Source organism: Athene cunicularia (genome assembly GCF_003259725.1).
Source record: "Athene cunicularia isolate RWA chromosome 7 unlocalized genomic scaffold, athCun1 chr7_part1, whole genome shotgun sequence".
Lineage (NCBI taxonomy): Eukaryota > Metazoa > Chordata > Aves > Strigiformes > Strigidae > Athene > Athene cunicularia.
Genome location: NW_020799107.1, coordinates 30819914 through 30847605, shown reverse-complemented (window position 1 = coordinate 30847605; position 27692 = coordinate 30819914). Strand labels below are relative to the sequence as shown.

The 27692-nt window shown below is 36.5% G+C and overlaps 1 protein-coding gene across 11 annotated transcripts in view; it reads right to left on the bottom strand.

Annotated features, from left to right (window-relative positions):
* R3HDM1 (R3H domain containing 1) overlaps positions 1–27592 on the bottom strand; it is an 86598-nt gene extending 59006 nt beyond the window's left edge. For 4 of the 11 annotated variants that reach the window (XM_026853147.1, XM_026853151.1, XM_026853146.1 and 1 more), the window contains exon 1: positions 27305–27591. The gene's annotated coding sequence lies outside the window, so the exon portion shown is untranslated. Of the gene's footprint in view, positions 1–27304 lie in introns of all 11 variants that reach the window. The other 7 variants (XM_026853150.1, XM_026853145.1, XM_026853148.1 and 4 more) reach the window with 4 other exon arrangements.
* Positions 27593–27692: the final 100 nt, after the last annotated feature.

The following is a 27692-nucleotide window of genomic DNA, read 5'->3' as shown; positions in this document are numbered from 1 at the left end:
ACAAAAGATGGGACAACCTGCTAGGAACCTATATTTGGAACAGATTAATCCCTTCTGGGAAACTTTCTTCAGTAGAGAGGCAGGAAAAGGACTAGTGGAAACTGCCTCAGGTGATAAAGGAGAGGAAGGATGAAAAAAAAGTAAAACCAAGAACCCCACACAGCCTTAAAAATCCTGACTTGGAGAGCAAAGGAGGATTCCCAGAGGGAACAATTCTGCTGATGAAGAGACCAAGCCATGCTCACAGATGCTCTGATAGCTGTAAGTCAGGGTCTTTAATGAAAGTTTCACTCTCCCTTTCTCAGTTAGTGCTTTACCTCTGTGGCCCAGGGATTCAAAGACTTTCAAAATCTACCATGCAGCTTCTATAAAAATGTGGCAGCTGATCTTAAGATTACCATTCATTTAACAGAGAATTCAAAGCACAATTACTGTACAATTACCAGAGATAGATACAGGAATTAGGCAGAGGCAGCTGTTCCTTTTTCCAAAAAAGCCAACACATACATAGCTTTGTGCACATGTGAAATTTCTGCATGTTATCTTACATCTGAAGTTAAACCCATTAAACAACTAAGGCACAAAGAATCCTGCCCTCCCTACTGGACAATGATATTGTGAAGGTCTGATTTTAATAACAACATAGCATTTAAATGAGAAATTTGTCTATTTTTGAAGCGTAATTAAAAAATCCCTAATCTTGTTTATATTTATGTACTAGAAAATGCTGCACAAATGAATCCACACTGCATTGCCTTAAATAAACCAAAGATTCAGACTTTTCCCAATCATACTATCTACACAGGTTTTGAAGTTATAGCATTCAGTTATTAATGTATTTACTTCATTAGCAGATACTTTTTATTTGATTCAAATTACCAGCCTATTAAGTAATCAGATTTTCAAAGGAACAGTATGATGATAAATTGGAATACAAAAGCATGATGTGCAGTTACTCTACCTCTTCCAAAATTAAGGACTGAACGTGTCCCAGTGTCTATGAAAACTAGGTTCTACAACTGAGTATAGACATCATTATAAAATTAACTGGACAGAAATAGCACCAAATTTACCAGAAGACATTTGCAGACTTTGTTTAAAGAACTCCCTCCAAAGGAAATTCAGAATTGTGAACCCAATAAAAGACTCTCATAGCTATGCTTTAGTTCATCTTCCTGCACTGTTTACCCAAAGTAATCTGTTCTCTTATTTATCTGTCCTGTCCCTCTATCAGAGGTACTACTACTACAACAGAAGTTGGCAGAAGAGAACGCTGTTTACAGCTCAACCACTGCAGCTGGGCCTGGCGTCTAAGCTCACACAGACCTTCACTGACTGCACACACCAAGACATGGGGCTTTGCACTTGTGTGACCAAGGCACCATCATAGCACCTACCCATCCACTGACTCTGGTGCAAAGTCAATAGTCTTGAGAGAGAAAGGGAAGACAGAAGGAGATGTTACCTTAAAGCACAGCAGCAAGACTCACCAGAACGTATCTGTCAAACAACTACTTCAAACCTACATGCACTTCAGACAGGTACAGGTTACCAGCACTGTATTATTTGCACAAGACTAATGCTGCGTATCAGAAATAAAAACTGAAATTTGCCCTTAGTCTTGTAGCCCACTATGCATAAAGATCTCCTCTTCTTTACAGAGAAGTTTTGAGTACTACAATCTCTCAAACAATTTAAAACAATATAGTGCCCCTTTGTCACACTCAGGATATAAGCTAGGACATTACCATTGCTCAAAAGAGAGCAGACAGGCTTTTAAAGAGGACACCTTTCACAGTAACAGGCATGTGAGAAGCCAAGATATATTATTTTTAACTATTCCTCTCCCTTTTTTATATTTCAATTTCTGAGCAATAATCTAAGGGTCTTTAAACCCTGCCTCACCTTCTGCGAGTCCACTACTGAATGCAATAGAAATGCTCAGCCAACAGCGACAAAGAATAACAAGATAACTCCTTCAGGAGAAATTTAACAACCAGCAAGCCTAGAGCAATCTTTACATATTGATAAAAAACCACAGTATTAAAGTTTTTTTTTTTATATGTATATAAATTATATACAGTATTATGGAGATCAGCAGGAGTTTGTTGTTGGCATTTGTTAGCCATAAACTCAAAAACTCTGTCCTAGAAAACTTTAAATGTACACTGAGAGGTTGACAAAACACTGGCACTGTAACAGGCTTCTTCAGAGTAACCTGGAGCACAGGCTCCTCAGGAGGGTCAGCCACTCCATAGAGCACTGTCACTCTCTTATTAGTTCTCTTCTGGGACTTCACTTTGGACTTTTAGGATATGAACAATCAGAGCAAAGTACAACAAAGAAAGTAAACAACTTTGGTTCCTCATGGCAGTTGAAACAGTCCTCCAGATGTAGCCCCTGCTGCAACGTCACATGACAAAGGGTTCTGCTAAGATACTTCCAGTTTACTATTAAAAATAGCAGGCCTCAGGTATTTTTCTTTAGTGCCAAAATATGCACTTTTAATTAAAAAGAAAATAAATGCAGATAATATAACCATTTTAGGAAAAGGGAAGGACTGGTGTACTAGGATGCCACCTAAGGAAAACACCCCACTAGAATCCTTTTTTTGACTAGGAGAACTACACAACATGAAGAACAATGCAAGTCCTCCTGATAGACCAGGAATGTCCAATCCCCATGTATCAACAGATGCAGGGTTTCCAGTGAAATTACAGTTCTAGCACTGAACAATCTGTTGGATGAAAACCAATTTGGCTAGCATATGCATATTGTTATAAAACACAACTAGTCCACTCTCATTAGGGTAACTCAAATAATCTTAAATGGTTTATATGCTATTTAAAGTTGTAGCTCCATTAGGATCTGTTCTCACTTTTTTTTTTTTCTGAAGAGAGAGGGAAAGAAAATAATTTTTGAAACAGACTTCACAACAGTTAACTAAAAGCTATTTTTTGTATCACTGTCTCACTGGCAAGCATCTGCACAGGGTAACGAATGTTGGAAGACAAAAGCCATTTCAGCCTGAACACTATTATAGCAGTAACCTTTCAAAAATTATATACCTCAGAAATAGCCAAGCATTAGGTTAATGGAAAATATATATGTTGAATGGCTAAGTCCCTCCTCCTCCAAAAACCATGTCTGTCTAAAGGCATAAGGAAAGAACTATTTAGAAACAGTTATGAAATACAACATGACATGTCTTTAGTTTTTGCTAGCATAGTTCTGTTGGCTTGGGAGGCAAAAAATGAATGCCCTTCTCACATGACATTGCTGTACCAGCAAAAGCTCTGTAGAAACAACTATGCTGACAGAAGATTTTGTTGGCTTAGCTTACATCATTCAGAGAAACCTAATGGACAGCAGAAAAACTCCTCCTGTCTCTTAAGCCATTTCTACTCTGGGAGCTCTATGGCAGGTGTCCGTACAGTGCTGTGTTCATGTCCCCACACCAGCACCCTCCCCCAACTTCAAGCAATACCCAACTCTTTCCATTCTATCCTTATTTTATTTATAGTGCATGCTCATCCATCAGCCTTTATCAGCTCCTTTTGTTATCTTGCATAATACTCCATAAAATTTTCACTCATATTTAGAAAGACTCCAACATTTCACAAAAGACACTCTGACACCACATAGCACAAAACTCTGCATCACCATATAATACTGTTGTGTATCTATTTAATACCTTTAGGTCATAAAGTCATTCAGATCAAGAACCCAAACCCAAAGCATTTACCCTGTTTTAAACTATTAAATAGAAATAGTCCATTGTCTTATTAAAAACAACTCCTAAAACCTGATAAAGAATCGCCTGTTATTAGATCATTCCCTGAAGCTAGATTTCTAGCTTTAAGGCCTTAAAATGGAATAGAAAAGGTCACAACATGCTTTTCCTCTCTGTGTTGGAAATAAAATTATCAGCTTGTGAAAAAAACCCTGTTTTTCTCTTCATGCTGTTATCAATGCTTACTAAATGTCCTAGAAGTTTTATAGCACAATGAAGTATAGCCTGAGCTATTTAAGATTGTTTTAACTTTTTTTTTTTTTTTAATGAAAAACTTGTTTTGGATTACCAAACTGTAAACTAACCAAAGGCATCTTCAAGAGTCTCTTCAGTTCAGTAGTTGTATTAGTATAGTAGAAACAAGATAGAAGAGTACATAAATATTTGCAGTTCAGATGCAGTAAAAAAAAAAATCATCTTGCTAATCAAAACACTCAACAGAAAACACTCAGCAAATACAAGTACATGCAGAGAACACATAACATTGAATAAAGTACATGCCATGTACATGCCCTCAGAAGATACAGTAGCAAATTAAAACATCAAAATAGTCAAAGTTTGTTTTTTTTCCCCGCAGTTATTTTAAGTAAATGAACTGAAGCATTGCTTGTGGCTATTTTCAGTGGATATTCGCCAAATAGCAGCTTTCTTAAAGGATACAAATCTTCACTTCATTTAGAAAACAGCATCCAGAACTGCACACTGCAACTAACAGTTTTTTATACAGAAATCAAGTTGTATTCTTAGAATATATACAAAAGTTTACATTTTTCTTTCCGTATTTCCATCAACAGCAACAGAAAAAAAAGGGTCTCTAAGACAGAGATTTCAACTGCGGATGGCAGAAACAGACTCATAGTTATCAGACCAGATTAAAGATTCTGTTTAGGGCCCTAGATACTCAAGATTATAAAAGAGGCTTAGTTTAAAAAAAAAAAGTTATGAAGCCAAAGCTTAAAATACAACAGGGACTTTCTTTCCCCCTTATAAAAAGAATCACTAACTTGGTGAATTGCCATACCATTATGGTATCTCCCTGCATAAAGTAAGATAAAGATAAAACACACCAAATAAGAAATGTTACAAAACTTTCCATGGGGCACTATCAATACTCTCACCTAAATATTGTTTCCATAGCTTCACAAAATACTACATCACATCAACATGATAAATACATACATCATTTGGTGGCTTAAAAATTTGTTGATTATAAAAATCATGTAACAACAAATCAGAACTTTAAAACTGTCTACCTAACAAACATTAATCCTTTAGGAGACTGTATGCTTCCCTCGGTTTATAACAAAGCCACAGCAGTTTTGATGTCTGCTTCGATAGTGCAGAAGCTTGAAAAAAAAAAAAATTTTTTTAATGACGACTGATCTTCACGGAATTAAGTGTCATGATTTCTAATAGCCACCCAAAAATACCTGTTATCTCAACAAAAGGAGATCTGGTCCACAACAGAAAAGAGAGTCATCAATATCCTGCATAGGAGAAAACGATTTTTTTATGTAGCCTACTGTAAACAGTCTTCCTATATTGATTTGGAGTCTGTTTTTCAGTTCAAAACTTATCTTCAGAAAAAGATCTGATCTTAATTATAGTTCCTCATTAGAATGGAGGTAACAGGAACACTCTAAAAAAAAATATCTCTCCCACTTTTGCCACCTTCCTTCAGTGAAGATATTTATAACAGTTCTCCAATCCTAGCACAGGTAGAATATACAGTAAATAAGAACTAGCAAGCATGCCATTATTAAATGAGATGATACAAGAAAAAGTCTTTTTAAAGTCCATGTTTAAAGAAAGGAGAGATTTAGGGATGCTGATATTCTCCGCTAATCAATTAGGCCTATAAAAAGGCTTTTGTGAAAAAAAAAAAAAAAGGAAAATCAAATGCAAACGCAATTTGTCTACAGACATTTTATTCTTCTCCTTTCAGACACTGTTTAAATACCTTATTTCAGAACTCACATACCTGTGTCATATTGGCATTTTGCTTCATTATGCAGTTACTGAAGACGTGCTTTCCATAATATCTCATACAAGGCTCTGCTTTAGAGAGCGGACTGCACAGACACGCTTAACTGATCGCTTGGCGTCCGTAGGTCCGCACTGAAACGGTCTGTTGAGGCACTTGCTGAAGCCTCTGAGACGACAGAAAATCAACAGCTGGGCACCGTGCTGTCAGTGACACCCAGCCAGTCACCATGATGCACAGAGCCTACGCTGAACTCCTCAATTCACAAGAACTGATGCAAAAGCCTTCTGAGGCTGTGAATGTTCTATAAAATGGCTGTACAGATTTTAATCACTTCCCCATTAACAGTCAGTCTACTCTCAAAATTAAAATTTATACCATACTCAAAGAAATTTCAATGTGACACAGAAATAGGACAAAATCCACTTGTACGGTAAAGATACTAATTTTCTTCCTAAACATTTTTATTTCTTCAGTCTGGCCTTGTGAACATAACTTAAAAAAAATACCAGCAAGTTAGTTCACAGTGCCAGCAGATAAACGCAGTTGTCATCGGCAGCATAAATGCCATGATAATTTTCTGGACTGGCATATAACCACTATGAGAACCCAAATATGGAAGAAAAATATTTTCTGAAGAGAGTGGTAGAAAACAACAACAACAACAAAAAAGGCAGTTATGACATGTGAATTATCATACTTCCAAAATCAGTATCCAGACCTATAATTTTCCTGCCTATGAGAAACTGCTATCACTACCCCATCTGTAGCATTACCCCAGTGCTCAGTAGTACTACTGCAGAATGATAATCCCCCTTCTGCGCTTCTCTAGCCACCACTCTGAAGGATCCTGCATACCAAGTAAGGCTGGAAGGCAAATGGAGCAGTATTTTTAATGTGGGGGCTTCCAGAGAGGGGAGGTGCAATCTTGGGAGGCTATAATTCCTGGCTAACAGGAGATCATGACCCTATATTTTTAAGTGACAAGGTTAAAAAAAGTATGTATGTATATATATATATATATATATATATATATATATATATATAAATATATATATATATATAAACACACATATATACATACACAAACAGACATTTCTGTAATGTAACAAGCATAGAAAACAATAACAAAAGCCAACCATAGGAAGATTAGACCTGTCACAGATTGCAACAGTCTCAATACCAAAAGACATTTTTATAAACAAAAAATATATTAAAATATCTATTGGTATTGAGACTGATGCAGTCTGTGACAGGTCTAAATCTCTCTATGCCCATTATTCCCCTTTTCTGCTACCTCTGTGCTGCATTGTTGAAGTCTCGACTCCTACTGGCTGCAAATGGCAGTGGCACACACTCCGTGCATCTCAGCTGTCATCCCTGACCAGGTAAGATCATATGAGAAAACAAAAAAAGGAAGCCTTTTTCCTTTAGCTGAAAATAGCTGCTCTTGGAATATCTGTATTTTTCTTGTGCATGGTGAGTCCAATGTAACTGCTGGCTACCCCTACTACTCAACAGTTACCTCCTTAGATCACAAGCCAGCTATTTCTGCTGTTCTACCCCAGGCTATGGCTTCAGGTACGCAGACAACAATTCTTTTGATCTAGATAACGCTGCACAATCTCACAGGTGTTGCCCCATCAACATGCCCAATTAGGTCCCAACAGACAAGTCTATAACAACTCTAAGAAAATACATGCAAAAGGCATAGTTCTGGGAGGCCCTGGATATTTTCAGAGGTTTCACCTTTTCTCTCTCATTTGGCCTGCAATGGGAGCATTATTCATCATGGTGAAGGCTTCTTTGGCAGGATGTTATAGAAGATAATTTGGGTCTTTTGTTTCGTTTTTTTAAATCATGTCATGAATTCCATATAGGTGAACAACGATGTGCACAAGCCATTCATTGCAGAGTCTGTACTCTAAATGCTGCCAAAGAGAATAGTCTTTAATTTTTGGACACAATATACAGATTACATTAATGTCAGAATAATACTTTAAATAATCCCCTTACACAACACTAGGAAAACACGTCTGTGTGCATGCGTGTATCTAACTGCAGTTACAGTCAGATTTGGCATTCACATCACAGCAGACAAACTCGGAGTATTTTTTTAATCAGCAAGATCAGCATCAAGGTGCAGTGAACCCCAAACATAAAGCAGCACCCAAGTGAAAAAAGAACTGGGCAATAAACTACTGTTATACTCTGCACTGCCCCTCAGAAAATTTTGAGTTTTAGGAAAATTAACACCACCCACACATTATAAAGCATCATGAACATATCAAATGCTTCCTTTTCTGCTTTTATTAGCCTCTGTAGCTCATATCCTGGAGACAGGCATCCTACAGGAGAGGATAGATTGGTTTGCATTTACTTTCTCATAAGCAAAGCATAACTTTTTTTCCTCCCCTACAGAAATTTATCCATCAGCTCTAACGGATTAAAAATGGGAATAGCAGTCATTATGTCCTGTCATGTCCCGTCCCCCCCCCCAACTAGAAGATTATCCTTCAGCAGAAGCTTAAAGAAGTCTCCAAGGAATTCCATTAGGCACTTCCCCATGATCCCCACCTTCTAGATGTCTAGGTTCTATTACATAGCATTCATTTTTTCCAGGAGTTCACTGTTTCTATTTCCAGTAGAAGAGAATCTCTAATACCTTTCCCTCCTGGAAAAGAATAGACCACATATCTAATTAGAGATCAGAGGAAAATGCTATTAAATATATATATACATATATATATACACATATAGATATATATATATATATATATATACACATATATATATACACACACATATATATATATACATATATATACACACACACACACATATATATATATATATATATATGGAAAGAGGTGAAGCTGTAAGATAAGAACAAAGCAGGCTGGTATATACTGTTATACTGTATATGCACTAGCACTACAGGCTCCTCTCATAACTTCAAACGTGTGTCAGAACTATGGAATAACCTTCATCTTAACACTTCAGAGATTCTATTTCTGCAATAGAGCTCTATAAATTGTAATCTTCAAGAGAAGAATATTTTATAATATTCTTTAAAAAACAATCAAACCACCAACCCACAGATAAGATACCTGCATTTTGTACCCATGGCCAATTAAGTCTGTTAACTACCATCATTACCAGATGCTCTTTTGAGTAAAAGCATAGATAGTTAAGACATATGGTCAAGTGAAAAAATTTATATGAGGAATCAACGTAATAAAATTGTCTGCATCTTTAAAACTGCAGAATTTTAAACAGAAATGAAAATGTCAAAGGCATACTATGAAGCTATTAGTAAAATTTGACAGTACTGTCTTCAATGAAACTTTCTGCACTAAGCTTTCACAAGCTGCACTCCACTAAAAGGCGCCTCCTGCATATTATGTTATGAATGCAAACTAATACAAAAGGGGAGATAAAAAACACGGTTTTTTTTCTCTTGTTTTGAAATGGGTGTACGGAGGTGTTAACAGTCACATTAATTAAGTGCACACTACAAAGATTTAGGATTTTTTCTACTCCATAGTTGTAGCAAGAGAGGATTTGAATCCTTTCTAAAGTCTGCACAGTCTTCCCATCAGGTTGTTAACTTCCTTTCAGTTGTGCTGTTCCATATAGACTGGTGCAGGAAGGTGGGGGTTCTCATGGTAGATTTCACTAAATGGGAAATGGGAAAAGACTTATAAAATGTGGGGAAGGAAAAGAAGAAAAGAGGAAATCTAAGGTAGAAGATACTAAAATGTGGGTCTAGTTTTTACATAATTACCATTAGATGAATCTTTCAATCCCTTCACATGGAAGCTTTCTTTACAGCCACTAAACTGAAACCCCAGGAAAACCACCACTGCCTACAACAACAAAAGTTTTCCTTAAGAGATGAGAAATAATTTTTAACTTAATATTAAGATAGTCTTCAGGGCTTCTGTGCTTAATATGAAAAAGGAAAAGAGGATTTTGACAGGAAAATATTACCTGAAATATTCCTGCCTAGGAAATGTACTGTAAAAATGCTCATGTGATGTTGTGTCTACAGCTCTATGAACGCCTTTGTACAGAGATCATGCCAAATGCAACTGTGCAAATGAACAAAGAAGTAACATAGTAATGTATGTGAATTAGGAAAAGAATTTGAACTGAATATCGTAAAAATAATGCCTTAAAGTTGCTCTTAAATGAGAAAAGACACAATTAATGTGCTTAAGATAAGTAAAAACATGTATCCTGGAAACAAGTTGGAGCACTCAGGGCTAGTTTACAATTTTATCAGCAACCCTTAGTTGAACTTCAACTCGGAACATGCATAAATCGTACCTCCGTTATCAAACACACACAATTACATTTGCCAAAATGCTATCTAATAGAATGGGCATTATAAGCTCAGAAACAGATATGCAAATATAAAGTTTCAATTAAATTTAAATTTCAAGCCAATACCACGTATTAAGCATACAAGACAGATATTCAAGAGATACATAAAAACAATCTAAAAAGCAATCAGATGCTCAGGGGAAAGATTAGCTAGGCTTGCGGAAAAAAAAACAAAAAAGTGAAGATATGCAACACAGCCATAGCCACTTCAAAACCATTTTCCTGACAAAACAATACCCTCTATGATAGTCGTACTGAAAACCTCAATAAGAAGTAGTGATTGTGGAAATTAGTATCTTCACTTTTTTTTTTTTCAACTCCTAACAAAATGACACAACTCAGTAAGTGGTCAAAGTGCACCACTGAAGTGCCTCCAAACCAGCATCTGACTCACAGAGTAGAGGAGACTGGACTGCCCTGAATGAAATTTTCTTTAAAACTTGAACAGGAATATTGACATAGACAGAAATCCCAACTGATTTAAAATGCAGAAAAGTAGCATTCTCTGTTATACAGGATATACTTGGGAAGCAGGTGTTACTGACTCTGCAACATCCAATCACTTGAGGCACAAGGGCCCTACATTTCCCCAAAACAACTCACAGTAAGATTTACAGGATTGTGCATTTTCAGGGCAGAAAAGGCAAAACACAAACTCCTGGCCCATACAGCTAACAAACTGAAATGTTCTAACTAACAACAGCCTTTCCTTTTAGAAGAAAGAATAAAGGAAAAGAAAGGAATTTAGTTATTTGAAGACTCATAAAGAACAAACTAAAAAGCAAGCTTGGACCAACGAAAAGACATCCAAGAAAAAGCTTGAGAAACAAAAAGCTTAAAAAAGACTAGAACGGGATACTTGATTAAGTAAACTACTTAGCACAACTCCAAAACGAAGTTTATCTAAAAACCTAAAGGAAATGAAGCACTTTTTCTCAGATACATGAGCAAGGGCGACACTTAACAGTGTTAAGTAATGTTTGGCTTATCTACATGAACTTAACAGAAGTACCACATGAAGCCATCTTCCAATCACACAGATCCATCCACTTGACTGATTTCGAGTTTGTCTCTTCTGAACTGCTAATAAGTCTTAAACATGTGATAACAGAAATATCTTTATCTCTACCCTTAGAGGAATTACATAACTTCAGACTGGTCATGAAAGCCTATTCTGTATTTAGTTCATATAATCTCCTGATAAAAACCCCTCACCGCCAAGAAACCCTCAAGCATTACAATTTAATTCCTTTGCACCATAAGCACAGTTTAGACAGCATAGTGATGAAGCTAAAATAAACATCTTTCTCTGGAGGTTTCAATTTGTTCCAAGAAGTGAAATATATTCTCATTCTTACTAGCATAAATGAAACAATTTTACTGCAGTTTAGAAACTAGTCACCAATTAGCTATGGCTACTAGATAATTACAAACTGTTGTCCAGGTCTAAATACAGCAGACTTTAAGTTAAAGACTGAAATTTAAACAATACCAAACCACTGATTATGCAAAGATAGTCTTAAAGGCTAAAAGCAATTATGTTTCAAATGCCTTCTGGACAATGGATACCAAATGAGCAAGTTATCTGTCTGGTTGGCCCATCTGTAGGATTGATTGCTGATGAAAGACTAACTTAATTAAAAAGTCTAGAGTAACAGTATCAAAAACAAGCTGAAAATATATTTCTAGCATTCACAGACTTCAAGACTAAAAATCTCTTTATAAGAACTCACTATAACAATCTACTAGAAAAATATCAAAAATATATATGGGTATAAGTAAACTTTTGGAGTTATGCAACATACAGAAATTCAAAATAATTAAATAAAAGTATCATTTACATGACTAGACTTTTCAAAGAAAAAAACCCAATCAAAACCTGGCATCTCTCAAAGTTAATAAAAGGTATTACTAAGAATGTGGAAGGGATGTTTTGGGGACCAGGTAAAGAAGCAGCTGAAAAAAAAATACATATTCCGTCCAATTCTTCCCCTCTTGAATCAGGCAACTTGCTTATTTCAAGGAGTGAGGAAGACTTAGCAGAAAGCAAATTCTAGTAGAAGATGATCCTACAGTTACTGAGGAAGTCATTCACTTCATTAATTAAGGGTCCTTAAAGTTATGCTTAGCGATGCAAAAGAATCCTCAAAAGCACCCTGAACCTTTTTCTTTTCACATTAGGAAACATTTTAAGAGGTCACATTTCTAATTTTCTGACAGCTAGGTAACTGTTACACAAGAAGCAGAAAAGAAAGACTACCAGCAACAGCTCTAGTCGATTTCCATAATCTGAATTAAGAATTTCTAGGATTACATTCAACCACACGTTGATTTTTGAGATCTAGAGAAAATATTGCCGCTTAATAAACTAAACAAAGTATGGCTTCTGCAGTTTAAGCAAACAACTGAGAAATGCCTCATGCTAAACAAAGGAGTGAATATATCACAAAGCCAGACTAAAAATCAATTACCTTTGTCATATACATGTTTTATCACTAATCTGTCCTACCACCCTCAGCTGTTCCTATTACTGAGCACACTCATTCACTGTTACTTCTAAAAAACAAGTCTATAACCCTTTCAAGATCTTCAAATTTTCTCCACAAATGACCTAGCTAACCTACTTCACTGTCAATAAAATTAAAGGAAAAAAAATTAAAGGAGTTGTAAATTTAGTCTCAAAATGATAAATTCATGCAAACCTAACGAACACATTATGTCTAGTTTTGCATTCATACCTTGACATTTTTTCCTGAATGTAGTTTAAATTCAGACTGTTCTAGACATTCTGCTTTCATACAGTCTCATCCAAATGCCATTAGCTAAGCAGAAAATTAAGCTACTCGCAGCTTGGAGTATAAGGTCATCCTAACTGCCTGAAAGCAAAAGCTGTAATATCCTTTCAGCCGCATGAGGCTTGCTGTGTTTGTCTTTTTTTAATGAAAAAGCAACAGTCCAAACAAAAAATAAAGTCTCTGATAAATTGCCTCTGGGCTTCCCCATAAGCAACCCAGTAAGTGGACAGACATAGTAGGCCAGGCATATGAAGATCCCAGATACTGAACAGAAAATTTTTAAAATCACAGTATTTGCTTTAAGTACCAACACTAAGAACAAACTTGCATTGCCTCACTGGATAAATTTTTCTCCCAATGATTTTTTTTGTTTCACAACAAAACCTGGTCTCCACAAGGTACTGGATATGCAAATAATAATTCTTTAAAATTTTGAAGTCATGCTGTCCAAAATCCACAAGCAATTCATACAGACCTGTCACACTAGGTAGGGAAGAGGAATGTTTAGGGGGTATGAAATAATTTTTTTTTTTTTTTTTTGGTAAAGACACTATTGAGCAACCAGTAAAGCTGCTTTTGTATATTCCAGAAAAAGTCACATGACCAGCAGTTTAGTGAACACATAAATGAGAATAGAGAACTGTAAGAAATTAGTTTTGCTGAAGCAGAGTTATTTTCTGCAAAAGGACAGTTGAAATAGAAGTTCCTAAATAACAACACCTACCCCTGAAATAACAAAATCCCAGACAATAAGCTTTCTCTCATGTTTGTAAAATTCCATGTTTGGGTAGCACAACAAACTGTTATGTTCCCAAAGAATTCTAAACAACTCTGAACATGGGAACAGGGCTTCAGCCCAGGTGCCTAAAAGCAAGACAGAAAATGGGGAGGCTTCAGATGGAATCATTATGAGCAATATTCAGTTGTAATCCCTAATTTCTCACTTCAGTTGATCCTTGTCCTTCCCCACAACTTAACATTCTCTATACGTCACTAGTTATCAGGTGCCTAAACACCCTTAAGATCACTATAAGCCAAAATCAGATAGTTCTTGAAAATAACAGTATTACTCCAGCCTTCTGGAAATCCTGTGTTTTATCAGGAACCCTTTCATTCTGTGTTCTCTCTATAGTTCCATATACTCTTAAAACATCACAAACTGGTAGCAATGGCTGCCAGCATGTTTCCAGGTCGTGAAACAAGCACAAAGCAGACCCCTAAGAAATCACAAAACCTCTCACCTCATCAGTTCCAGTCCTCAAGTACTTCAGTGGCAAAAGACTAAGGAATGCATTAGTTTAAACCAAGGGAGACATAAGAGTCTGGACAAGTCAGTATTTTTCTGGAGTGAAGTTTCACTAGAGCTTGCTAATCTAGTAAAAGTCTTTATCACTCTCCAGAACGCAGAATCAGAAAAATCAACAGGTCAAGTAAGACAAGAGTTATAAGTTTCCTCAAAGGAGGTATGTGTTACTCTTATTCCTTCCTGTATAAGTGGAAGGTAACTGTAGGGTTGAACCAAACAAATGACAACACAACATGGAAGGAGGATCTGAACAGCTTATAAAAGAGGGGCTACGGAAAGGGTTGCGGCTTTTCTCTTGCTTCATGACAATGGAGAGGATTTGGGAAGTTGGATATTTTTTACCTTGTTTTTCAATTTATTTTTCTCTCTGGGAAAAAAAATCATCCAGACTATCAGCTTTACCCCTTGATTTTGTTCTAAAAATAAGTGGTGTCGGTATATCTTGCGAGATAATTATGTTCAACCTAAAACAGCGAGAGCTGAAGTTGTGAGAGACTTTTGTTAGCTGTGGCATTCACGGTTTCAAGGACTTTGTTAACACTACACCTACTCCCACCCCAAATTTGGCTAATGTCAACTTCATAAGCACAAAGACAGATCTTTTTAAATCCCAGAGTGTTTAAGGTTAAACAAGATCTGACTTCTCATGTCTAAGTCAACAGGGGGAGGGAGAAAGAAGAGAGGAGAGAGATGAGTAGGAGACACAGAGAGGCATCCTGAGAACACCAGGAGTCAACATGTGATTTTTACTTTCTGACATATCTGTACAGTCAAGCATCTCATCTCAGATAATATAATGAGATTACCAGACCCTACAGGAACTTTAAGGAAAAATCAGCATATTTAATATCTGTGACTTGGTAAAAAAAAAAAAAGAAAAAATAATTATTTTTAATTAATGCCATATAAAAGGAGATTATTTTTTAAATAACTAGGGCTGGGACCTGGAGTCACCACTTGAGATGCATCCTGCAATAATACAGATTGGATAGTGGGCTTTCCTAGATAAACAAAAGCTTTTTAATAGATCCAACACTAATTTTCAGAATGTTGCTAGGGCAACAGCAGACTGTAACAAGAATTTCTGAATAATGAGCAGGTGGCAATATATGAAGATCTTAGCCTCCTGACTGAATTATTCATATGTACTCCTGAATAGTGAGATTTATAAAAGCAACAGCCTTATTCCATCACCACAAATGGAAATACTATACACCTTGTCTAGAATATTTATTAGAGCTCTAAACATGCATCTCTATTGTTTTAACACGATTTGTAAGACAAGATCACTAGTCTGAACAAAAAAGGCGCTCAGCTCTAGCATAAAGAGACACAAGCAGTTATTTTGCATACTGTTACATAATCTAAAAGAATAGTTTTTCTAATTCAAAGCTAAATGTAATTTTCTGTCTAAGATTGTCCTTGCACTGATTCAACAGTAATTCCAGAGGGACAGGAACAAATCTTGGCAATTACAAGGTAAGGACTGGACTGAGAAGAACTGGACACACTTAATCATCATGCACATCCACAGCAGGATTTCTGCCCCATACCAAATGCTGTGGGGGAAGCTGTATGCACAGTCAAGAGATAGTCTACTATTGCATTCAAAACGCAATGGGAGTAAGACTTGGAAAAAATTTTCTTAATTTAAAACTTTCAACTCTGGTAAGTCAATGCAGTACTAAAATTTCAGAACTAACAAATTCCTTTATTTGGCTTTCCAACAAAGTCTCTGATTAGCTGGTCAGCAATTATTTGAGTATCTGGACAAGGCCAGCTATAACATCCTTCTTTTGCTGAATGTGACAGAAAATAACTATTATAACTTATTCTAGGATGGAACTGTTCCTCCATGTGTGTTCACTGAGAAGCTGTAATGAGATATGCAAAAAAACCCCAAACCTGTGCCACCTTTTAGGGCTTTTTGTCACAAATCTCAAATCTCTGTTTCAAGCACCAATAAAATAGTAAAATTTGTAGTTATTTTAAGTAAAGTTTCCAATTTCTGGAGATTGAGATAGTCTATGTATTGAGATATAAATTCACATGCCAAAACATGACTGCATATTAATGTTTATAACTATGGACTATAAAGCTGTTCTACAAAGCTGACATTATCAAAAAAAGTTGCAAAAACACAGTAAAAGTTGGCTAATTATTTTATATTGTCCTCAATTCTCCATGAAGCCCCTCACTACAAGTAAGACACTGAGGTACTGGAGTGTGCCCAAAGAAGACCAAGGAGGCCAGTGAAGGGTCTAGAGCACAAGTTTTATGAGAAGTGGCTGACGGAACAGGGGGTGTTTAGTCTGGAGAAAAGGAGGCTGGCTGAGGGGAAACCTTATTGTTCTCTATTGCTACCTGAAAGGAGGGTGCAGTGAGGTGGATGTCAGTCTCTTATCCCACATACAAGTGATAGAACATGAGGAAACAGCCTCAAGCTGTGCCAGAGGAGGTTTAGACTGGATATTAGGGAAAATTTCTTCACTGAAAGGGTTATCAAGCACTGGAACAGGCAGTCCAGGGAAGTGGATGAGCCACCATCCCTGGAGGTATTTATAAGACGTGTAGATGTGACACTTAGTGTTTAGTGGTGGACTTGCAGCCCTGGGTTAATGGTTGGACTCAATGATCGTAAAGTTCTTCCAACCTTAATGATTCTATGATTGACTAAGTGCTACTGTTCCAGTTTAGCTGATTCTCAATTAATGTACTTTAATTTCAGGATAGGCCATGGAACAAGTTACACATTAAATTGTCTTGTCATCATGTGTGACAGCTGTACAGATCTGAATACCCCACAGACAGCTAGAACTAGTTTTTAAACTGAAGTTCATTCAGTGAAATCTCGCAACAATAAGTTGACATCTGGTCAAGTTTTAGCAGCAAAGACTTCCATGTCAACAATGCTTCTTGAATTAGGTTATAGCTAAACCAGTTTTCTGTGGAATCCACAATTCAAAAAGAATGTTCAGTGGAGACAGTCTAATTCACTGAAGACTGAAGTATCTGATTCTTACAGCTAGTCTTCCTGCATTGTTTATAAATGAGCTACTGTCCCCTGCAGCAGCTTCAGTCTAAATGGGTTTAAGATCCAGGGTCGAGTTGCTCCCTGCATTGCAGTTGAGTCTTCTAAATCCCTTTGTTCAACTTTCTGGTCAGAAGACAATTGTCTCACTAATATGATGACCTCATCAAACAGCTGGTTCAGCATGATTTTGTATCCCTAAAGTGAAAATCCTGATAACAAAGGAAAGTAGAGTAAAATCAGCATCCTGCTACTTCCTAATGAACACTTCTGAAAGCACATCACCATCAGAACAGCAGCTTAACTGTCTGGACCCAAGTACAAGGGAGACGGAGAGCTGATTCTGCCTTTCCCCGACTGAAAAACAACAACCATGGAGCATCATTTTCTGCCACCTTGGTACTCATACCTTTCAAAGATATTTAATCTTCTTAAGTAAGAAAGGATTCAGTCAAGGAAGCCATGCTAACATTTACACTAAGTACCAATTTTTTTGTGATGGCATATCCTTCTCTTTCATAGTATAATCACCAAAACAAGAGACTACACATTAAAGACCAAACCAGGATCAAACACTGTATCTCTCTTTAGAGGGGAGGGTGGAAGGAAAAGTAAACTTAATGAAGATATTTTTTATAGCGTGAGGGATATTTTTTTTTTTAATTAAAAGAAAGAATGAACACGGGGCAAATACTGCCACCAGTAATTTTATATTCTGAAGAATCTCTGTAACTCTTACATATAAAAGTTTAGATGAGAAATTAATACAGAGCATTAAAACGTCATTAATTTATTTGAAAAGTTTTCTGGAGAGCTAGTTTAAAGACAAGCATAAAGGCCTCAGGGAAGTAAAATATAAGGGCCATTGTTTTCTTCAAAAATACCTCCAAGATTGCATGACCAAGCCATTGCAAATTTGACAGGAGATAAAAACCCACCCTCAAAATGCAAATACCAAATACCAAATGCAGCTTTTCCTAGATGAAAACAGGCATAAACACCCCAAATTTGGGGGCAGAAAGGTTTTGAAAGCTTAAGAGAACAGGAAAGAAAATCTTGCTAGAAATCAGATTTTTCTCATTTTAAGGATATTTATTTACATGTATTATGCTTTGCCTAACACACTCAGGAAGTGCGACCAGACCAGGAGGTCAGTGCTACAGTCATTCTCTGCCATACCAAACACGGGTTTGGAAAGGACACAATTTCAACAAAAGGACATGGTTTAAAGACACAGCAAACTTTAACACTGCTCTACCACTGAATAAGTCAATCCTTATATAGTCAGAGTATTCAAGCAAATGATTATTAATAATTAATAGAATAGCTATTAATCATTAGAATCCCGCATTTCTCTGACCAAAAGGCTTAACTTAATAGGCAACCCATGACAGGGACTTTGATATAGCCTCAAGCTACACAACAACCCAGGAATTGAGGATAATCAGGCTGTCCTTGATATATCATTTCCTTACACAGATATACAATATACAGTTACAGTAATATATATGAAGAGATATTGATGAATTTCATGTAGTATTTGACGATGTTATGTGTGTAGATCACTTAAGGAATGTTCTCTAAATACCTACGGAACTTGCTCTCACTACAGATATCCTGAGGGAGAAGGCTGGAAAGGAAGGAGAGCCCCTTAAAAGCAGTAACCACAAATTTAGCTGGATGAATACATGCAGAGAAGCAAAAAACTGAAAAACCAACTTACCAAAAAACCCACAAAAATACCCTGCACCAAAACAGACCGACCAACCAAAAGGTAAACCTCGGAAGTCAGTAACACAAGTTACCAGCCTGAGTCAGAACTTGCTAACAAAAACTTCATTCTCCATATAAACAGAAAAAGAACACAAGGAAACCACTATAGCACATCTGAAATTGAATTTGGAAGAGTACAAAGGAAAAACAAGATTCACAATGCAAATGCTTAAGACAGCATACCCCCTAACTACAGAAAATTATAAGAACACTCATCAGATCAGAAGTCCCAAAGCAGAGATTTTTTTTTTTTTTTTGCAACAGTACAAAATACATGATGGTATCATTTGGTGTTAGAATGACAAGCACAGAACTAAACATAGGGAAAAAAAGAACTACATGCCTGGCTTTTGAACAAAATTTAAAGGAAAGAATGAATCAAAGGCACCAAAGTCAATGGAAAATGAGTTGACAGAAAAACATGTTTAACAGAGATTGTGCCAAACAGCTCTATTTAATAAAGTAATATTTCTTAGGAAAAACAAAAGCAGTAGGCCTAATCTATCTGAATTACATGTGGTATTATACAGGAAATTGATAGAGACAATGGAGAAAAACAAAAATTATTTTAGTAATTAGAAGATTTACTGACAAAAGTTATTATAAAAAAAGGAGTAGATTAAAAGAGGGGATAAATGAGTAAGGCAGTGAGTGGAAAACGGGCAAGGGAGTAAACAATGGAGCTTTGTTTTATTTCAGTCCTGCTTCATAATACTAACATCTTTGGATCACAAATGTGGGAAGTACCACCAGCGGAGGCAAAAAGATGATCTTAAAAGATACTGATAACAGTACTGTTACCCATGACAGAAAATCTTAAATGAAGTAGTCATCTAATAGAAGATGGTAGATAAATAGTTAACCAATCCTAAAGTCAGTACAGATTCTGTGACTAAACTCACAATGCAATGTAGCCTTGAAAAATGGAAATGCAGTAAGATGTACCTACCATTTAGTTATTCTCAGAAAAGCTACAGAAGCATAAAAGCCATTCTAACAAAGCCCTGGTAAAACCTTATATGGAAGGTGGTATTTGCTCTGGTAAAAACTTCACTCTAAAAACAAGATAGCTAAAGAAGAGACTGAAAGAGACTGTCTAGCTTAGTCAAAACACAGACTGAACAGGACAGGTCGTTATTAGATGGCACATGTGGCTGTAGGAGATAACAGGTGGGTAGAAGAACTACTTAAGCTAGAGGAAAATGTTGCCACAAAACTGTATGTCTACAAGTTTGCCACAGTCAGCCAGGCTGGAGGCCCCGACATCACAAAACCAGATTTCAGAGCTGCTGTTCAGCAGGAAAGAAGACAGCTAGCAATTTAATTAATATTAAGTTTGACACAGTTATGAGAGAATTATCTCCTGTAATAAGAAGGGACTGGACTAAATGTCCCACAGAGTCTCTCCTTTCAGTCTTCAGGAACAATCATGCAAGTGCATAGTGCATTAAGTTGCATTCTTGTCTACAAACATCCCATTATTTTACTGATAATTACTGCTATTTAATACCAGAGTACCTGGATGGCGCAGATTCAGTAGGAACCAATTGAAATTTTTTTGTTCGTCCAGCTTTACTTTCAATTAGTCTGGTAAGAAGCCTTCTTAGGATCAGCAAGAATTTTTCCTTAAAATTAACTGGAGAAAGTCTACTTGTATTTTATTTCTAAAGATTTCAAATAATAGTTTAAAACCATTTTTATGTCCTACAACACCTTCTGCGGAAGTCTATCTTATACCACCAAACACGTGAGAGGATCCATCTGCCTTATAGTAGTCATGCCTACATTTAACCTATATAGAGTACATGAGTATTCTGAATTCAAACATAGTTTAAGAGTTTTAGAATCACTGCCATTATAACCATGTAATCACAGTAAATGCAGACATGAAGAAAATATGGATACAGAAAACAACTACTGATACTACAAACATCAGAGTACCAAGGTTAATAAGATATGAGCAGTATTAAAGTTGAACGCCTGTTGACTTCACACGCGAGGACTTTCTTGTCATATCAAGAGCTAGTCAGCTGCCCAGATACAGACATCTAGTGTAGGCAGATATGACACATCTACAGGAGACTCTGCTGTCTTTCAGGAGCAGCTCAGGGAGACAAGATATTTAACCAGACAATTGAGAACCCCGTCAGGCCACTGATCTCAGTCAAGCAACAGGCTTTAGAATTGTTACCACTGATCTAAAACATGCTTGAATTCACACATTGTCTGATCAGAGCTGAAAAATCTTTTCAAAGTCTCACACCCCCAATTATTCCACATGTTAAAAAAGGGCTTAACGGTTTCCTGCTTAAAATTAGCCTACATTTCATTGTATATCAGAAGACAGGACAAGAGAAAGAGATTTTGAGAGAACACCTACACATTGACATTTCCTCATCTTTATGGAAGACTGCAATTTTAAGTCTTCATACTGCTATGGACCAAGGAAGATAGACACAGAAATCCAGTTTCTAACATTGTCCAATATTTCAACAGAAAAGGCCAGATAAAAAGCTGATCGTACTCTGAGCTGGGACAGCCTTCACTACTATTTTGATATGCAAGTCTTAACAAGGACTACTGGTCTTTGTGCTTTTCAAATTAAACTTTACAGTGTCAGCAAGACAAGCTTAAGTAGCAACTAATGGGATGTCATTATGCCTAATGACGAACAGCCAACTGGTGGAATATCACATATTGCCATAATTGGGTTAGCCCAGTAACGTCATATTCTGTTCGTATTAGTACTTTAAGAATTTAGTCTAAAGGTACTATTCAGAACTCAGAAATCTTACTCAAAACATGGTATTACTTATTGTACTGGATGAAGGCACTTCTGTACTTGAATCATTATTAATTAAGCTCAGTTTGGACTCAGTCGCTTCTCCCAGTAACAAGGATGTCCACATAAAGGTGTTCCTCTCCAGATGCCATTAGTTAAAAACAGAGAGGGAAACAGGACCTGTGTTGTGTTACCACACAAAGTATTATTAGGATGAAAATCATGACATTTTTATAAATTAAAACAATAGTTTGTGTAAAAGATTCATGGCCGTTTACTAGACCACAAGCCTAACCAGAAGGCACTGTATTCCTAAGGCAGCCTCCATAAAGTCACTTAATAGCTTTGCATGTCCTTTTCCTCCTCCCAGTCCATACCACAAAGATGACACCTCAGAGCAATACTGGCACTGGCTTGTGGTGCAGCTTTAAACACTTCAAATAGTAGTTTATTTTTCCATAACAATAATGCAATATGCACCAAAACATATACACATGGAATTCTTTTTAGAGATTATTTGCAATACATTAAAGATCACTTTGATGCACTTTAAAACAAAAAAGAAGCCACAACACCTAAACTAGGAGACTAATCATTTGTAATTTTCATTGTGAGTAAAAAACAAAGACTTCTTATTGTCAATTCTAACAGCAGAACTGCTATCAGCAGATACTATAAGTATCCAATTATCCATTTCACTACAGTTGAAATATATGCAAGAGTCATTAACACAAGAAAATTAGTCAATTTCCCTAATTTTTTCCCTTGGAAACCCATGAGGCAAAAATTCTTGTTCAGGAATAATCTGGCTTCCTAAGTATAAGAAGGATAAGAATGCATCAACTCAAAAAGACAAGCCAAGTTTTATTTTGAGTTAGGTACTGACATTCTATGTAGCTTTGCTAACCAGTCAAGCTACTTCTAAGGGAAGACAGAAATTGGCAAGGATCCGGTTCTTGCTTTAAGTTATGGAATAGATTCAATAGATTATAAAAGAAAGGGAGAAAAAAATCTAATCCTGGCAGCAAGTTCTACTCTTTAAACACCTACAGAGCACATTGAACCTGAAATGTAGCTCCTCATCCAAAAGATTGAGGGATTTACAATGCTTTAAAGGAAACACGCTTTTTACTGTACCTTTTGTCGAAATGCTCTAAATCACACTGTGGTAACATGGACAAGAAGTTCCCATAAACAGATTTATTAATTTTGCTACTGCATCATTTGGGCACAAAACCTAAACATTTTATGAAAGCAAAAGTTATAAAGGTCAACATTTTTCTAATGCCTCTCAAAACTCCTACTGTATCTCCACAAGAACATACTGATTTTCTTCTGAGCTCACTTAGAATATGAAAGCAGATGGAAAAAATCTTCTGGATCCAGCATGCTGGTCAATGATGCAACTGCTCCCAGCTACTCACCACCAGCAGGAGATTTTTATGCCCAAAGTTCTGACATCAAAAAGGACTGTGAGAACACTCGTCAATCTGCTGTTGGCAGAAGCACTCGAATTAGTTCAAACTTCACTCACCAGCTGCACCCCAACAGCCTTTTCTAGATTCAGCTGTACTAAAGAAGTCACTGATCTCACTTCCAGTCACCATTTCCTCCTTCTGCCAGTTAAACTGCCCCTGTGAGCCTCCCTATACACGTTTCAATTTGATAGATTAAGAGACCTAAATCTTACACAGTTGAAAGTGTTCAGAAATTCCTCACAATAACAGCTCATTTAACAGATCAGAGGGGGTGATAGAGAGTATGAACAAAAAGCTAAAGGATATGTCAGTATGATGGCCTCTTTCACAAAGGCAGATATTTGCAGGGAGCACATGTATCTATATCCTGCTTCAACATAATGTAAAATTGTTTAGTTGGACATGTAACAAAAAGCTATTACACCTCACCTAGCTGCAAACATATTTCTTCAAGACAATTGTGGCACACTGGATCTTTGCTAAGAATGGTTAGTTAAACCAGAAGCAACAACGACACCTTCTACATTTATGCCTTGTAGAGGTTATTTTTTGACCTGGTAACATAAGTTATCCAAAACCATGCTTTCAAAATGAAGAACCAAGTATGCTATGCTATTTAGCCATAGCTTTAATGATATTTAAGATGTTTGTCCTGAGCAGCCTTCAGACCATTCTATGCATGGCTGGACAAAGACCTTTCACAAATGGCAGTATAAACTTCCTAATAAACCAGGGGGAGGGGGTAGAGGAGAGCGTTGGGCATGTTTAATAAAGGACAAAATCCCATTTTATACACAAAGTTTTGAGTTGTAGATTAAAGAATAACAAGAAGTGATGTTGGGAAAGAAATAAAAGAACAGAAAAACTTAGCAGCAGATGAACAAAGACAGGTGCACAATTTAGTATATAAATGTTTATGCAAAAATCAATGGCTGCAGAGGGACAGTGCCCAGTTCCCTTCTAGAGAGCCAAGATAAAGAATAGAAAAGAAACCATGACTAAGCCTCCCATATCCATGCTCTTCCAATCTACAGTTCGCTTCAGCAACCTGGATACAAACTTACAATAAATAAATATAATATTCTTGGAAACTTAATTCTATATATTGGAGAAGAGTTCATATCATGAAATGACACGTTGACAGGATTCTCATAATACATACATTAAATTTTAGGAGATTAACTTATGCGCTAGAGTAGCAGTGGAGGCTGTTCCCTAATTAAGGCTGCTGAGCTTCCATAAACCTGGTTTCAGATATTATTTCCTCTAAAGCACTCCTTCAAAAAGTTATGAAATCTAAATAAGATTATAGCCAGGCTGAAAGTACAATTTCCCCAACAATATTTAATCATAATCTGTTGCTGATCTATGATCTCCTAGAAATAGAGGTTCCCAATACAGCTTTCAGAAATCTCTTAACGTTGTAATACAGCACAAAACCTCAAAGAAAAGTCATTAAAGAAACATAGTACCAACTTTAACAGGCTTGCATAGACACTACCTATCATCCAGAGTAAGCACCATATTAAGGCAATCACATAGTATCTTTTAGCCTAAAGAGTAGGTTGTGAATGACCTTATTATTCAGGTCTTGCATTGCCAAACGACTCATCTTTCCATTACTAAAAGGCTCAATTTGGAATGCAGTGTCTAACAAAAGCTCCTGGGTCATTCCTATCTAGCCATTACTAGGTGGAATGTACATGGGAAAACTGCCACTAAAAGCTTAACTGGGCTCCCAAACCCCAATGCTCCTGCAGCCCTTCCAACCTAGTGGTGCCAGGATTACAGAATACTCCACCACTTCTATGAAAGCTCCTTAGATGTCACACTCGTGTATTTACTGGCTATTGCTTAACTCTCTTCATATCTATGAAATAAGAAGAATTAGAGTATGTCGGGAAATTTCAGAATCTATACACTTATACAGTAAATGCATTGGCTACCACTAATCAGGACACCCAATGTAGTTGCTATTTTCACTCAGGTAGTAAATGTTATAACATAGAGTGGTCTAGCTCACCAAAACTGAACAATCTGGTCAATATATATGTGTATACGTTTTTTAAAATTGAATGTATGCTGCATTTTAGCTAATTCAAAGTTTATATTGCTCCATTAATATTATCTTAGCACCCACTCTTTATGAACTACTGTTTAAAGTCCCATTTTTCCCCAAAGAATCCAAAAAATGCAACTGTATCAATGATTTTTAAAAGCCTAGAATACAGTACCTTGAAACTTCAAATGTATCTTCCTATTTAAAAAGATGTGGCACTACATTTCTTAGTCAAATTCGCTGGGGAGAAGCAAATGTGTGAAAATGGTGATACAAAGATGTACAAACTTAAATTAACCAAGGCTAGTGGAGCAAACTGACAGCACCTTCAACTATATAAAACACAAACAGTATTTGTGTGTCATATGCAGAGCTACACCTAAAGCACTTCACCTGGAATGTACAGCTAGTTTGAAACAGTTTCACAGACAGACTTTAAGCAAGTAGCATGAAAGAAGTAAGACTATGACGTAAAGAAAATATACCAAAACATGAGAAGAAATGTAAAACAAAAAATTTAATACAAGTTAAAGGAAGGGAAAAAAAGCATAGACAGAATTACGCTTCAGAGAAGAATGCAGAAAGTATGAGCAGTATCTGTCTCCTTGGATTTCTTTCTTTATTCCTCTCTATACACACAAAAAAATAAAATATAATCAGAGGACCACTGCAACAGATTTGAGTAATTTGCCTGTCCAAATCTCTAACAAATAGTTTCTGGAAAACTGCTAACAAACCTAACCCAGTACACTGCACACACCTTAAAATTACTGGTATTTAGTCAAACCCATTTTTAGTCCTGAGAAAGGTAGTAGTTCATCTTGATAGCAATTCACAGTTCTGGAAAATAAAAAGTGACCTAGCAATAGCGAGCATGCAGTTACAAGTACTACATTTCCGACCTTCCAAGATTTAAAAAAGATATAAGTCCTTATATTATCTTTACCATTGGGGGCTTTTTTTTTATTTATTTTTTTTTTAATTGAGGAATGCAAGCTATAAATTATAGATTTTCTACAAAATACTCAAATTCTCAACACCACACTATCTACTGGAAAACAAACAATATTAGCTGCCTGTCGATAATATAATTTGTAATGAACAAATGGAAGACTGTGGAAGAAAGCATATTTCCATTGCCATCTCTTTCTTCTGAAATAGCAAGTTGTTTGAATAAAACCATTGAAAAATAATTTCAGAACTTAATTTTTGTTGCTTTCATTTCAACAATAAATACATATTCCTAATCTAACATTCACAAGTAATACTGCACTGTAGGATTGTTTTGATCACATCTTCTGCTTAGTATTCAAACAAGCAAAACAAAAAAGCAAGTCTCAAGTACAATACTCCTTGTAGGAGACAAGACAAGAAAAATGAAATTTAATGCCTCAATGCAAAAAGGCTAGTAGTGTCAGACACTGTAGGAGAAAAAAAACACAATACATCGCTATTTTGCATTAGGCACACAAGATTTCTCTAATTGCATGCTAAGGAAAAAAGAACATCAATATTAAAAATTAATACAATTAAAAACAGAACTCCATGCACTTTTGTAGATTATGTTATCTGACAATGCACCCTAAACAAAGTATAGACCACTCATTTGGGTTTTTTTCCTATCACCTTCCTAATCCAGCTTTCCACAGAGATCACAAAAATCCAGCAACGTGTATCTTCTACTGTAGGCTTAATTATGATAACTAGAATTTGTGCAAATCTCTTAGTGTGAGTAATCTGAATTCTTCTTAGACTCAGGGTAAGAAACAGCTACGCCTCACTTCTTTTACTGTCTCATTCTGTCTTGCCCATAAAGTGAAACCCTTCTTCAGTGCTGAAAACTCATTTTAAAATGTTATTAAAAAAGACTATAAAAACCAGGCTGTGACACAGTTTGCTCTCGATTCTACTTACACTTTGGATTATAGCACGCTAGATACATCCACATGCAGATTTGTCCAACATGCGACAGCAAAAAAAAAAAAAAAGCATAATAGATTAACAACCCTCTTCTAACACTATCACATGCAACACTAATACAACATTTTCCCCCCAAACAACATAAAGGCAGGTCTAAATGGGAACCCGCGGTAGCCAATGTGAGCGCAGCACGCTTGCGAACAATTACTGCTAACCCGAGGGGCTAAACCCGAAAAACCCACCCCTGCAACACTTGGCAGCCCAGACCCCCGCCTGAAGGGCTCCGAGCGCTCCCAGGGCCACCAACCAGCTCCCCCCTCGCCCGGCTCCCAGAGCGAGCGCCGGCCCAGGGACCAACATCCTCCAACAAGTAACCGCGGCA